The following is a 12,068-nucleotide window of genomic DNA, read 5'->3' on the forward strand; positions in this document are numbered from 1 at the left end:
ACGACCAACTTTGGGAGCAGGTTGGCAGCTGATGAAACAACCCTTTGCCTGGCAGATGGGAGCATTGTCTGCAAGGAATTCACTAGGGCACTGGGGGCTCTAGCCCTGAGCAGGGCAGGAAACTAGTGCAGCCAGCAGGATGGGGTTGACCCAAGGCCTTGCATACTTTCAAGGGCAGGGTTTGTATATCAGGTTTCCATCACTGTGTAACAAGTTACCACAAATTTAGGGGCTTAAAACAAATTACACTGATCATCTTGGTTTCCTTGGGGCAGACTGCAGCTGGCGCGCCCTGCTTAGGGTATCAAAAGACTGCAATCAATCAGTGTCGGCCAGGCCTAGGGTCTCCAATGAGGCTGGGGGTCTTCTCGCCAGGTTTCTGCTCATGGTTGTGGGGCTAGAGCCCTCGGCTTCTAGAGAGCTCCAGCCACCTCTGCCATGTGGTCCTCTCTACAACATGGCAGTTTGCTTCTTCAAGGCCAGCAGGAGAGAGGCTACTGCCTCTCTGCCCTGGACTTCTAGACCCCCTTTCAAAAGGTTAGCTCAGGCCCTCTCAGGGTAATCTCCCTTTTGGTAAATTAAAGTCAACTTATTAAGGACTTTAACAACATCAACAAAATCGCTTGCCCTTTGCCACATAACTAGCCTAAGCAGGAGAGTAAAATCCCATTATGTTTATAGGTCCCATTCACATTCAAGAGGAGGGGCTTGTATGGGCTTATCTACCGGAAGCAGGAATCTTGAGGACCTCACAACTCTACCATAATCCCCATCACCTGGAGCCTGGAATGTGAGGAGTGGGGTGGGGGTAACCCACTGACCAAAGATCCTGGAGGCCAGAGCTGTGTCAGTCCTGTTTCATCTCCAGTGCTTGACATGAAGTCAATGCTCAGGAAATATTTTTGTTGTTGTTGAATAAGTGAGTCACCAACTCTAACTCCATAGTGCAGGTGCGAAAACCAAAGCCCAGAGAAAACAAGGAACTGTTTCAAGTCATCCAAGGCAACGGATGACAAAGGTGAACCAATGATGAGCACTACCTTTTGTTGAGCATTTACTATAGGCCAGGGCATGATGTTCAGTTATTTTATTAGCTTCTTGAGTCATCATAAAGCTGTAGGATTAGGGATTATGATTACCCAGGATTACAGACAAAGAGAAGAAGTCTCAGGGAGGTAAGATAACTTATCCAAAGATGCTATTAGGACAATCATAAAGCCAGAACTCAAGCTCACTTGGCTTGATCTGAGTCTCCCTGACGCACCCCCCCCCCACCAGCTTTCTATGCTGCGCTGCCTATGTCTACAGACAGGACAGACTGACAGCAGCATTCAAGGATCCTCAGCCATCTCCTCCCCTTCCCTGCTTCTCACCACTGCCACCCCCTTCCTTTCCAGGGGGATTTAGTCCTCATGTTGTCACTCCGTTTCACACTGGGCCACAGTGTGTGGCGGGGGGAGGGGGACTAATTATTCATAATTAGCCAGCCTGATTAGTCCTGTCATGACGGGATTGTCTCTTTCATTTCTTTCTTTTGTGTTCTGAAGACATTTCTCTGGAAAGGAGGGGACTCATCTGCATGACCAGGGAGGAGAGAACACAAGGGAATCTGACCAGGGTGAGCAAAGGGACCTTGTATAGCCACTGAGACAAGCACCTCTCTGAGCCTGCCCTCCTCCCACCAGATCCCCATGGGAAGCCTTTTCCAGACCCAGATCACAGAGAACATAGGGATTTGGAACCATATATTCTAAGTGCAGATATGACTGGTTGGCACTCCATTTCACAGATGAAGCAAAGGAGGCTTGGGGACAGAAATGACTGGTCTCCAATGTGGAGGACTGGACCTGGCTTATTCCCCGTACATACACCTGCATCACCCCCTCACCTTCCGGGAAGTCTCTGGTCAGATGTCCCTGCCCTCCCTGGGTGACAGCACCCTCTCTCCATCACACTCCACCCTCTTACCCTGCATTATAACACAGTGGGTAAGCACAGATTTTGGAGCCAGAGTGCTAGGTTCAAATCGTGGTTCTGCCACTCGGACAAATTATGTAACCTTCTGTGCCTTGATTCTCTCATCTCTAAAGTGGGACTAAACAATAGCATCTATTTTTCCATGTTATTATAAAACTTAAGTAAGCGTTGTAAAGCATTAGAACAGTGTCTAGCACAGAGCAAGGGCAATAAAATATTAATTATTCTTTTGTTTCCTCTTTTTATTTATAGCACTTAGTGCTACCTGCACTTAGTTGCATATTGTTTGTCTGTTCACTATTTGTCTCCCCTAAGAGAGTGGAAGCTCCTCAAAGGCAGGGTCTCTCTTTGCTCATTGCTCTATTTCACCAAAGGTCTTGGACAGTGTTTGTTGAATCTGGGGGTCCCGCCTTCCCTCTTCCCAGGCAACAATTTTATTGTTCTCTGAAAGTTGCTACTTAAAGAGAATAAAAACGCTGCTTCCAAGCCCTCATCATCTTCTGACCTCTGTCACCCTGGTTCATGACTTCACTCTGGAACCACAGACCCCTCTTTAATACCAAAGCCAAATTCTAGAATTTAACTAAATGGGCTGAGACTCACGTCGTAAAATTTAGGGATCGTGGAATTCATGGATTCCTAAAATGGACTCCAGGATTTGGAGAATTCCAGAACAGAACTCTGGAGTGTCAGAATGTCATCTGAGAATTGCTGATAGGACCTAGGAATCTTGGAAAGGAGGCCCAGAGTGTCAGAAGAGACTCTTGGAATCGGGTCATTGGGAGAATCTGGTGAGACCAGCTGGCTCGGCTTCGCTGGCTTCTCTGCTGTGATGAAAACACAAGTGGTGCCGGTGCTCAGAGCGGAGGGGCAGGGACAAGGGCCAGGACAGCGGTGGGAAAGGGCTCCCCTGTGAGGGTTGCTAGGCACTGGTACTGGCTGAGACAATGAAGCTGGCGGAGTAGGTAGAGCCCAGGGCTGCATCCTAATCAGGATGCGGGGGTGGGGGTGGATGGGAGGGAAAGGCTTGGGGCTGTGTAAAGGGGGGCGGGCATGGCCAACCCTAATCCCATTACAACTGGCCATCCAGATGCCAGGGCTGGCTAGGCACCAGGCCTGGCTGTTCCCTTTTCTCCAATTGCAGGCTCAGGCTGCAGAGGACTTTGGATTCAGAATGTTCCCCATCTTCTTTGAAATGCCAGATGAAGCCAGAGCAGGAGTCCCAGGGGACGAAGAGCTGAAAGAAAGATGGTGGCAAAAGGACCAGAGAGTGGAGGAACCCCTCAAGGAAATGGATTGACCCACAGTAAAATGGTAGTACTTTGTAAGAAATTTTTGATATAAGACAGAGGTTCAATAAATCGACACCTGACATTACTTCTACCCTGAGAACTATCTCAGCCCCAGTTCTCAGCCCCAGTCAATGCTTTGAACCATCTGGATACTGAACCCTGACCTTGTCTCCAATTAGACTCTAATCCCAGTCTCAGAGGAAGCCCCTGCCCCAGCCACAGACTGACTTATAACCCCTTGCCCTAACCCAAGACCAATCCCTGATCCCAGTATGGATTCCTCCTTAATGAGCACACAGATCTCTGAAAATAGGCTTCACTTCAAAGAACTCCAAAGACCAGCAGGATTCTTTAAAACAGTAAAATAAAGCCCCTGGCTTTTGGAGACTGACAACCACAAAGACCACCAGAGCTGAACTCCTACTCAGAGCCCAGAGCAGACTGACTCACCCTCACTGTGCAGAAGAGTCTTCTGCCCAGCGGAAGCTCTGCTCCATTCCAGGCATCTTCTACTGTGAGAAAGAGAGTCTAGAAGGAGGTCGATGGACCAGGGGTTAACCTGACCCGGTTGGAGGTAGAGACGCTGACTGCGGTGAGAAGGTTGGGTGAAACGACCAAAGAGGTGGCCTTGGGGGGGGGGGGATGGAGGTGGAGTGGCCCTGGGACACTGACCTTGATGATTTCTGATGGTAGAGATGGCAATACAGGTGAGTTATCTGTAAGCTTAGCAATAGCCACCTACCCATATGGGTCCCCTAACTTCCCCTCCTTGGTCGCACTCTTTCCTTCTTTCTGACACCCTGGCATCGGTGTGGCAGGTTCCAGCATTTGCAGTAAGTCACTGTTTTTCCTTAGGGAACCTGGCGCTTTTCAAGGAGGAATTCTGTACTAATTCAAGTAACAAGTAAACTTGAGTCTCTGTGTGGTCCCTGCTCTTCTCTTAGCATCTCCAAGGTGGCGGGACAACTGGCTTCTTCCATCAATTTGGCTGCCTCCCCTTTAGGCACTCAACAGGGCTGATGCACACAGCACACACCACTCACTCCCAGGAAGATCAAAGGAATCCTGGCCAGAATTGATGGATGGACCCCCAGCTACAAGCTTCGGGACAGAGGAGTGAGAAACTGTAGACCACAGGGCACGTACCGTGTGGCCAGGACATGAGGGCTGCAGGAAAGACCCTCTCCCCTCTCTACAACGTTCCTTGTTCAGTGCCTCACCGAAACCTCCCCATCCCAGGACTCATTCTTCGGTGATGCGTGGGAATGGGCAGCGCAGAGCACTGTTGTCTGGTGGGAAGAGGCCCGCCTGCTAATCTGGGTCACGGCACTGCTCCCCACCAATGCTTCTGCCACATACCCCTGCATTCAGTGCCCAAGTACTGCATTCAGTACTGGGGGCATTTTGGTTAGGACACTTCTCTCTTGCCAGGCTGGGTTTGTTTGTTTGTTTGCAGTGCAAACAAACCCTTCGGCATCCTCCATCCCATTCCAAATGCTGGTGGCATCGCCTAGTCATTGTGACATTCAAAACGCTCCTATGCATTTCCAGTGCTGCCCACTCCCTACTCTCTTGAGAACCATTTGGGGAGGCTGTCTGTGCAGGGCTTGCAAGAGGGACAGCCTCAAAACTGTTTCGCCAACATCAGCCCACCTCCCACCTCCAGGCTTTATGAGAGAAGGCAAGAAGTTTAAATGAAAACCACTGAGGATACATGGGGGCGGGGGGGGGGCAGTGGAGTGAATTAGTGCTGATCAGATGTGTTATACTCACGAGAAACCCCTTTATGGACCTATCCATCTATCCAATGGGAGTGACAATAGCTACCCTCACTACCACGAGGAGATAATCCCACACCCCTAAGCTTGTTTAAGCAAAGGGGTCTTTTCCTTCTTCCAACTCAGTACTGTGGTTGTATTTCTAATTTTGTGTTACTTCAGTTTTCCTAGACATAAAATGTGAAGGCTAATGGCATAGTATGCCACAGGGTTGTCATGAAGATTAAGTGTGTTTAAGTAGATAGTGCCTAGGATGGTGTCTGGGACCAGTGAGTCCTTTGTAAACAGTAGCTATTACTAGCTCTACTTTCCTGCCCCTCTCACAGCCGTCATCACTGACCTTCCCCCCACCAACCTCCCCCTCCAGGGCCTAGCATTCCATAGACACTCCATCTGTGTTTGCTAAGCTAGAGTGCCCGTAGGTGTGGAGCGTGGCGAGAGGTGTGCACTGTCACCAGGTGGGCGAGCACACGCTCCAGCCTTCCCAGGCTCACTGTGCGTGCCTCTCAGAGCCTCAGGCTCCCTGACAGGCTAAAGGGCTCTGAGCAAGCCCTTCCGGGAACAGAACTCAGTAAGGAGAACTGGAAAAGGGAGTTCATCTAGCGCTTTCTTCCCATTTCTTCCCCTCTAAAGTTGAGCACATTGCCAGGATTCCCTCTCACCCCACCCCACCCCAAATGGCTGCCTTTCTGGTCACTTGACTTATGATAACCTTGGTCAGGTGGAGAATCCCATGTCAACTGACTCAAGAAGGACATCTCCCCAGAGGTCCGCATCCGTATGTCCAACAATCTATCTGACGTCACAGCCCAGCACTCCCAACACTAAATGCAAGACCCTGCTCCAGTCTGCACCTCCTCCCGGCTCCCCATCTTTACAGATGGTACCACATTCATCTCCTTGATGAGCCAAAAACCAGGAAATCCCTCTTGGTACTTCTCTACCCCTCAAGATGCACTGGGGAACCACCACTTAGTAAAGGATGATCTGTGGGCCAGGCCCCATGCCAGGCACCGAGGCTGCAGGGGTCCTGCCCTCCTGGAGTGTACAGTCAGATGGGTACACAGAACCCAAGCAGTGATCACACAAATAATATAATACAACTTGTTGTGCTGCAAAGAACAGGGGGCCATAAGCCTAGGAGTTAAGGGAGTTTTCCAGGGAAACTGCTGGTATATCTTAGATCTGAAGAACAAGTGCAGGGAGGTGGGAGGGGGTAGAAGGCGGTGGGAAGGGGAGGACACTGCAGCAGCTAAGGCATCAAGAGCAAAGGCCATGAATAGAGGCGGACTCACCTAAGCCATGGACTCAGTCCAGTGTGGCTGGAGGACAGACAGCAAGGAAGAGATGCTTGATTTGAGGCCAGAGGCCAGACAGACCATGAGGGTCTTGGGGGCTGATCAAAGGGCAATAAAAGCCCTGGGGCTTTACCCTAAGAGCAGGTGGGAAGCTGCTGAAGAGAAGATCAGGTCTCCTTTGCATTTAAATGATATCACCCAGGCCACAAAGGAAAAACCAGGCAGGAGGATATGGAGAGACCAATGAGGAAGCTGTTGCAGTGGATGAGGAAGGGGATTATGGTGTGGGCTTGAGAGAATGCTGGGAGAGGTAGAGAGAAGGGGGGTGCTGGAGATCATCTAAGGAGATGAAAATCAGTAGGACTACTGACTTCCTAGCTTCTCTTGCAGCCGAGTATGAGCCTGTGACAAAATCCTGCCCAATGGGATGTAGGCAGAAATAATGTGAACAACATCAAATTTGTGCCCAAAGAGGGGCATGGCCTCCTTTCCTCTTGGCCCTTTCCCACTGGCTGCAATGGGGATGTGATGGTTGGAAGGAGAGCACCATCATGGACAAGGAGAAGGCACTGCCTATGAAGAGGAGCAAGTGTACCCATTTGAGGAAGAGCCTGGGCGCCCAGTGGTCATAGGGCTGTCACAGCAGCCCAAATTGTCCACCCAAACTCTCATGTGAGAAAGAGGGAAACTTCAGTTCCGTCTGGGCCTCACTAGTTTCGGTCTCTCTGTCCTAGGTGCTGAACCAGACCTCCATCAAGTGGCAATTAAACACTAAGAACGTGAACAAGAAAAGCAAGGTTTCCCTCAGGCCTTGGGTCTTTATGGCACTGTTTAGAGGTGGTCGAGTTCTTGAGACAGAGAGCCCTGAGGGAGAACCAGGCTGCACCATGGGGTGAGATGGGATGTACCGATGCTGAACTTGACGGGCAAGCTGAGCTGGAGGCATCCTAAGAGGAGACAAGGAGAGACGTGATGGGAGCCGGTGGGAGCTTCAAGGACAGGTGGCGGCTGGAAGGAAGTGCAACCAGGCAGTTCCTGGAGAACTCGGCAGTTCCCAGCCCTGACTGCACAAGAGTAGGCAACGCATTCTCATTCCTGGGCCCATCCCCAAGATCCTGATTTATCAGGTCTGCGACAAGGCCTGGCATCCAGGAGTGCTTCAGGCAGTTATGTGTCAGACTTGGCTTCAGCTCAGGTCATGGTCTTGTGATCTGTGAGTTCAAGCCCCACATCAGGCTCCACGCTAATGTGTGGAGACTGCTTGGGACTCTCTCTTTCCCTCTCCCTCTCTTTCTCTGACCTTCTCCTGCTTGTGTTCTCTCTCTCTGTCTCTCTGTCTCTGTCTCTGTCTCTGTCTCTCTCTCAAAATAAACTTAAAAAAAAAGAGCTCCCCAGGTGAGGTGATCCTCACAGTGCAGGGGGCGGGCAGAGGAAGCAGTGGTATGGCCATAACTAAAACCACAGGAATGGATAATACTCCTCAGGAAGGATGGTGGGGTGAGAAGGGAATCCACCTGCCATCCCTCCCACACCTCCCAGGCCTGCAGACAGGAGAGAATGAATGATCCAGTGCAGCCACTCCACCATCCCCTTCCCAGTCCTCACATGGACTGCAGTAAGGAGAGCCAAATAGAAAGCACAATGGTCCTCCCAGGAGTGACAGGGCTTAAAGCAACAAAACTGGCTCTGTTCCCTCCCCTCTTCTTCCTTCCCTCCTTCCTGGGGCTCCTTGGATGTCACTTGTCACTCATTACTCACTCAGGAGTCTGCTCTGGCCTTCACCAGACCTGGAAGCTGATCTGGTCAGAGTCCACTAGCAAGGGGCTCCACCTTCCCTCCTGGGAAGGAGTACCCTCCCTACCCAGGGCAACTCCAAGAGGCTGTCACTGCAGCCACATGCCCTGTCTGCAAGTGCCAGGCCAGCCTACAGAGTGAGCGCGCGCGCGCACACACACACACACACACACACACACACACACAAACACACACAAGCGAGCCCTCGGGACATCTACCACCTCCTCTCTTTCTAGCCATCTTGTATTTCTGGGCCTTTACACTTTACACTTCAGCACCGTGCTGAAGGTTTACTAGATTAAACTTGAAAGAAGTAAGGGAACCAGTATGCACTGAACACGTACTCCAGGTCAGGCATTGCCCACTGTAAATAACCCTCCACTGGGTCCCCAAAGCACATGCCAATGTCTGTTCTGGGAGGTCAAAGTGGAAGGTGGCAAGGGTCAGCCAGATCCAGTCTGAACATCCATGCTGCCACACCGATTGTGTGACACTGGGTGAGTTGTGCAGCATTTGTCCTCTCTAAGCCTGTCTTCATCTATAATTACTTAACATAAAACCTAGAACATAGCAGTAGTCAATAATAAATACTGGCTACTTTTGCTCTTAACAGGATTTTAGCAAATTCAGAAAGAGTTGTGAGCTAATATGGAAAATGCCTGACCTAGAGTATGTGTTCAGTGCATACTGGTTCCCTTTCTTCTTTCAAGTTTAATCTAGTAAACCTTCAGCACGGTGCTGAAGTGTAAAGTGTAAAGTCCGTGGACTGGTAATTCTTTGCAAGGATGAGGTTTCTGCCAGTGTCATGGGCTGGTGGGGGAAAGGGCTTTGAGAACAAGCACCTGTCATGGCCATCTACAAAGTGGGAAGTCATTCACTCCACCGGGGTTGGGCAAGAGGTCAGTGGCATGGGGTTGGGGAGGGGGCAAAGGAAGGCCTACCAGAAAATGTCTCTTGGATGGGTGGGTAGATGAATGGATGGACTCCTAGAGCCCCACTGGGACTATAGGACCTGGCAGACTTGAATAACCAGATTCTGAGCACCTGCCCTGAGGCTAACAGCTCCTCCAGCACCTATCTCTGACTGGTGTTGCTCCCCTGGGCCAGGATAGTGCAGTGGGCGGTGGTGGGAGTTGCTCCCCTGATGCCCGGCCTGTAGCCACTCCCCCAGAGCCCTGAGTTGGAGGGTTTTCCCAGGGCCAGCTGAAACCTCAGCCCACAGTCCCTGCCCCACTGGAACATGTTGGCAGGGCCCGAATAACTTGAAGGCATCTTCCATGTATCACGCCCTCAAAGTTCTGCTCTTCCCACCTTTTATTCCTTCTCTTTCTGCCCCCCCAAATGAGAAGTTGGGGTTCCAAGTGAGCCACTTCTCCTTGCACTCTGCTGCTTTCCTCCGGGGCACTCCCTGCCTTCCTTCCCCCAGCACCTTTTCAGGTAGGCCACCCGTCCAGACCTCTGTCTGCAGAGCCCAGCCACGGGATTAGAGTGCCCTTGGTGGAGTCTTGAGGTTCTCAGAGAAGGAGAACATGCCCGTCAGAGTCCAGCATTCCTGAGGCCCTCGGTGGCAGGATGGCTTCCAAAGATCCAGGCCAGTGAGCTCACATGCTGGGCTGCAGGCTGAGCCTGGTCTCAGTGGTGGCCAGCCAACGGAGGTAAGGGGACGTAGCTGCTACCTGGAGTTGGGGCTCTGGGAGCTCTTAGTTGAGCCTTCTGAAAGTCCTGGCACATGGACAGAGTTCTACTGAAGTTTTTTGTATAAATTATATCCAGAAGGGAGTTTATACACCCTCCATCCAACTCCTCTCATTTTGAGACTGAGCAATGTAGTCCTGGAGGGTAGACGGCGGTTCCCGCCTGTCCCTGCAGAGGGCCGTGCTCTTCCTGCCTTCCACCCGGAGCCACAGAGCTCAGCTGGCCTTGCCAGCTTCTCCTCTGGCAGGACATGCTCTTCTCAGCTGGCCATCAATAAACCACTCTAGGTGTTAGCCTCTGACAATGCCATGAACTCTCCCTCCTGCCAAGGACACCCCAGCAACCGAGCGGTCAGCCCCGCGGCCCCAAAGGTATGAACAGCACTGACAGAAGTTAGGACAGAGGCCCCCCCCATTAACGTGACCGGCCTGCAGGCAGCCCCTGTGGGTGTGAGCAACACCAGAATATCCCCGCCACTAGGCAGACGCTAACACAATCGGATTGCAGAAATCCATGAAAAAGAATGGATTTTCTTACTGCGCTCTGAGGCTTTAATTTCCTGTGTTTGCCCCCAAAGGGCTTTTTCATCGACAAAGCACTTGGTTCTGTGGGCAGTGCGGTTGAAGAGAAGCTGCTGATGGAGAGATTAGTGACGGGGGACTTGCAGGGGCTGGTGTGCTGAGATGACGGCCCGAGGTAGTGGGAAGAGAGCCAGGAGCAGGTCTGGGCTAGGGACGGGGTGCCCCCAATGGCCAAGAGTGAACAGACCGAGGGCAGAAGCCAGGTTGCAGTCAGGAGCCAGGTGGCAGAAAGCAAGTTGCCAAACCAGAAACAAATGCTCTTGAGAACAGATTCCTGGAGACAGAGACCTTCCTAATTGGTTGAAAGAGATGATGGACGTTAGAGATGCAGGCCAGCTGGAAGCTTCTGCAGAGCAGGACACAAGAAGCTCAGATCAGAGTGCCTATTGCTCCTCATGGGTCCTGAACTGCAAACTGTCCGAGCCCTGAGCTGAATCTGTGGGCTGCTGTAAGGAGGAGTAAACTTCTCTAGGTGAAGGAAGGAGTAGCCTGGGGAAGATGGGGCTGGCGGGTTTATGGCAGGGAGGTAGGGAGCAGCATTTTCTGTTTTCCACCATAAGAAGGATGTGTATGAGGGGGTCTGCTTGGCTATCTACAAAGAACTGTAGGCTCACTTCGAAGCAGTTAGTTAGGATTACAGTCAGACATAAGGAAGGACTTCCTGACTAGCAAATGAAATAAGCTGCCTGGGTCACCCTTCCCATATCCCTGGGCCTTCCTCTCACCTTAGCTGGGGCCACTTGATGTGGCCCTTTCCTGATCTTTCTGGAACCAGGGATGCCTAGTTCTAGGGACTCGGCACGAATCTGGCCAGCTTGCAAGGCTGCAGCCCAGACATCCTACCTGGGGCCAGTGAGTTCTCTTGCTCTCTTGCTCGAAACAGCCAGAGGCTCACAGGCTGCCCAATGAGCTCCAAAACCAACCCACCCTCCTTCCTCAGACATCTTCCTGTCCTGCCTAGTTTTCCTCTGATGCCACTGGCTGCTCTCTCAGTTTCCCGTTCTGCATCTTTCTCTGTGGCTCACCCTCCAAATGTTGGTGTGCTCCTGGGCTCCATCCTGAGAAACCTTCTCTTCAATATCGATTAACCCTCTCTCTGGGTTATAAAATCACCCCCACCAACGTCCTTAAATTCGAGCTGCTGCCAACTCCCAAATGTCCATGTCTACCCCAGATGCCTCCTGGCAAACCCCACTGCCTCTTGACATCGCTGGTTGGCTTTCTACAGTCATCTTGAACTTAGCAGGACCAGCGTAGAACACTCGGGCTTCCTTTTCCAGATTCTCCATTTCCGTGAATGGCATTACCTTCCATCTGCTGCTCAAAGCAAAGCCTAGTGGGCATTCTCGACTCCTTCCCTTCCCTGCCCCCTTCCCCACACCCACCCATCAGTGAGTCCTGTGGGGCCCACGTAGATCTTGAATCATGGTACTTCTGTCTGAGTCTATCTTTTCCACGATAACCTAGCTATCATCTTCATGGGACCTGGTTAAGCACAGAGTCTGAAGCCAGCTCTACCCTTACTCCCTGTGTGGCTTTGGGCAACTTACTTAACCTCTCTGGACCACAGCTTCCTCACATTGAAGTGGGGATAATAACAATATCTCCCTTACAAAGTTGTCATGAAAATCAAATCAAGTGATGTATATAAAA

The 12,068-nt window shown here is 51.3% G+C and overlaps 1 long non-coding RNA gene across 5 annotated transcripts; it reads left to right on the forward strand.

The window, feature by feature from the left end:
* The first annotated feature begins 827 nt into the window (after positions 1–827).
* On the forward strand, positions 828–7,128 carry LOC115305836. Of its 5 annotated transcripts, XR_003915050.1 has the most exons (5): positions 828–1,175; positions 1,548–1,618; positions 3,122–3,291; positions 3,772–3,869; positions 4,125–4,156. It is a non-coding gene; the product is annotated as an uncharacterized LOC115305836 (long non-coding RNA). The 5 variants fall into 5 exon arrangements; XR_003915044.1 differs by lacking the exons at positions 828–1,175; positions 1,548–1,618; positions 4,125–4,156 and adding exons at positions 2,672–2,768; positions 7,080–7,128; XR_003915038.1 differs by lacking the exons at positions 828–1,175; positions 1,548–1,618; positions 4,125–4,156 and adding exons at positions 2,672–2,768; positions 7,080–7,127 and having other exon boundaries at positions 3,772–3,861.
* Positions 7,129–12,068: the final 4,940 nt, after the last annotated feature.

This window comes from Suricata suricatta, chromosome 2, assembly GCF_006229205.1.
Source record: "Suricata suricatta isolate VVHF042 chromosome 2, meerkat_22Aug2017_6uvM2_HiC, whole genome shotgun sequence".
In the NCBI taxonomy this organism is placed as follows: Eukaryota; Metazoa; Chordata; class Mammalia; order Carnivora; family Herpestidae; genus Suricata; species Suricata suricatta.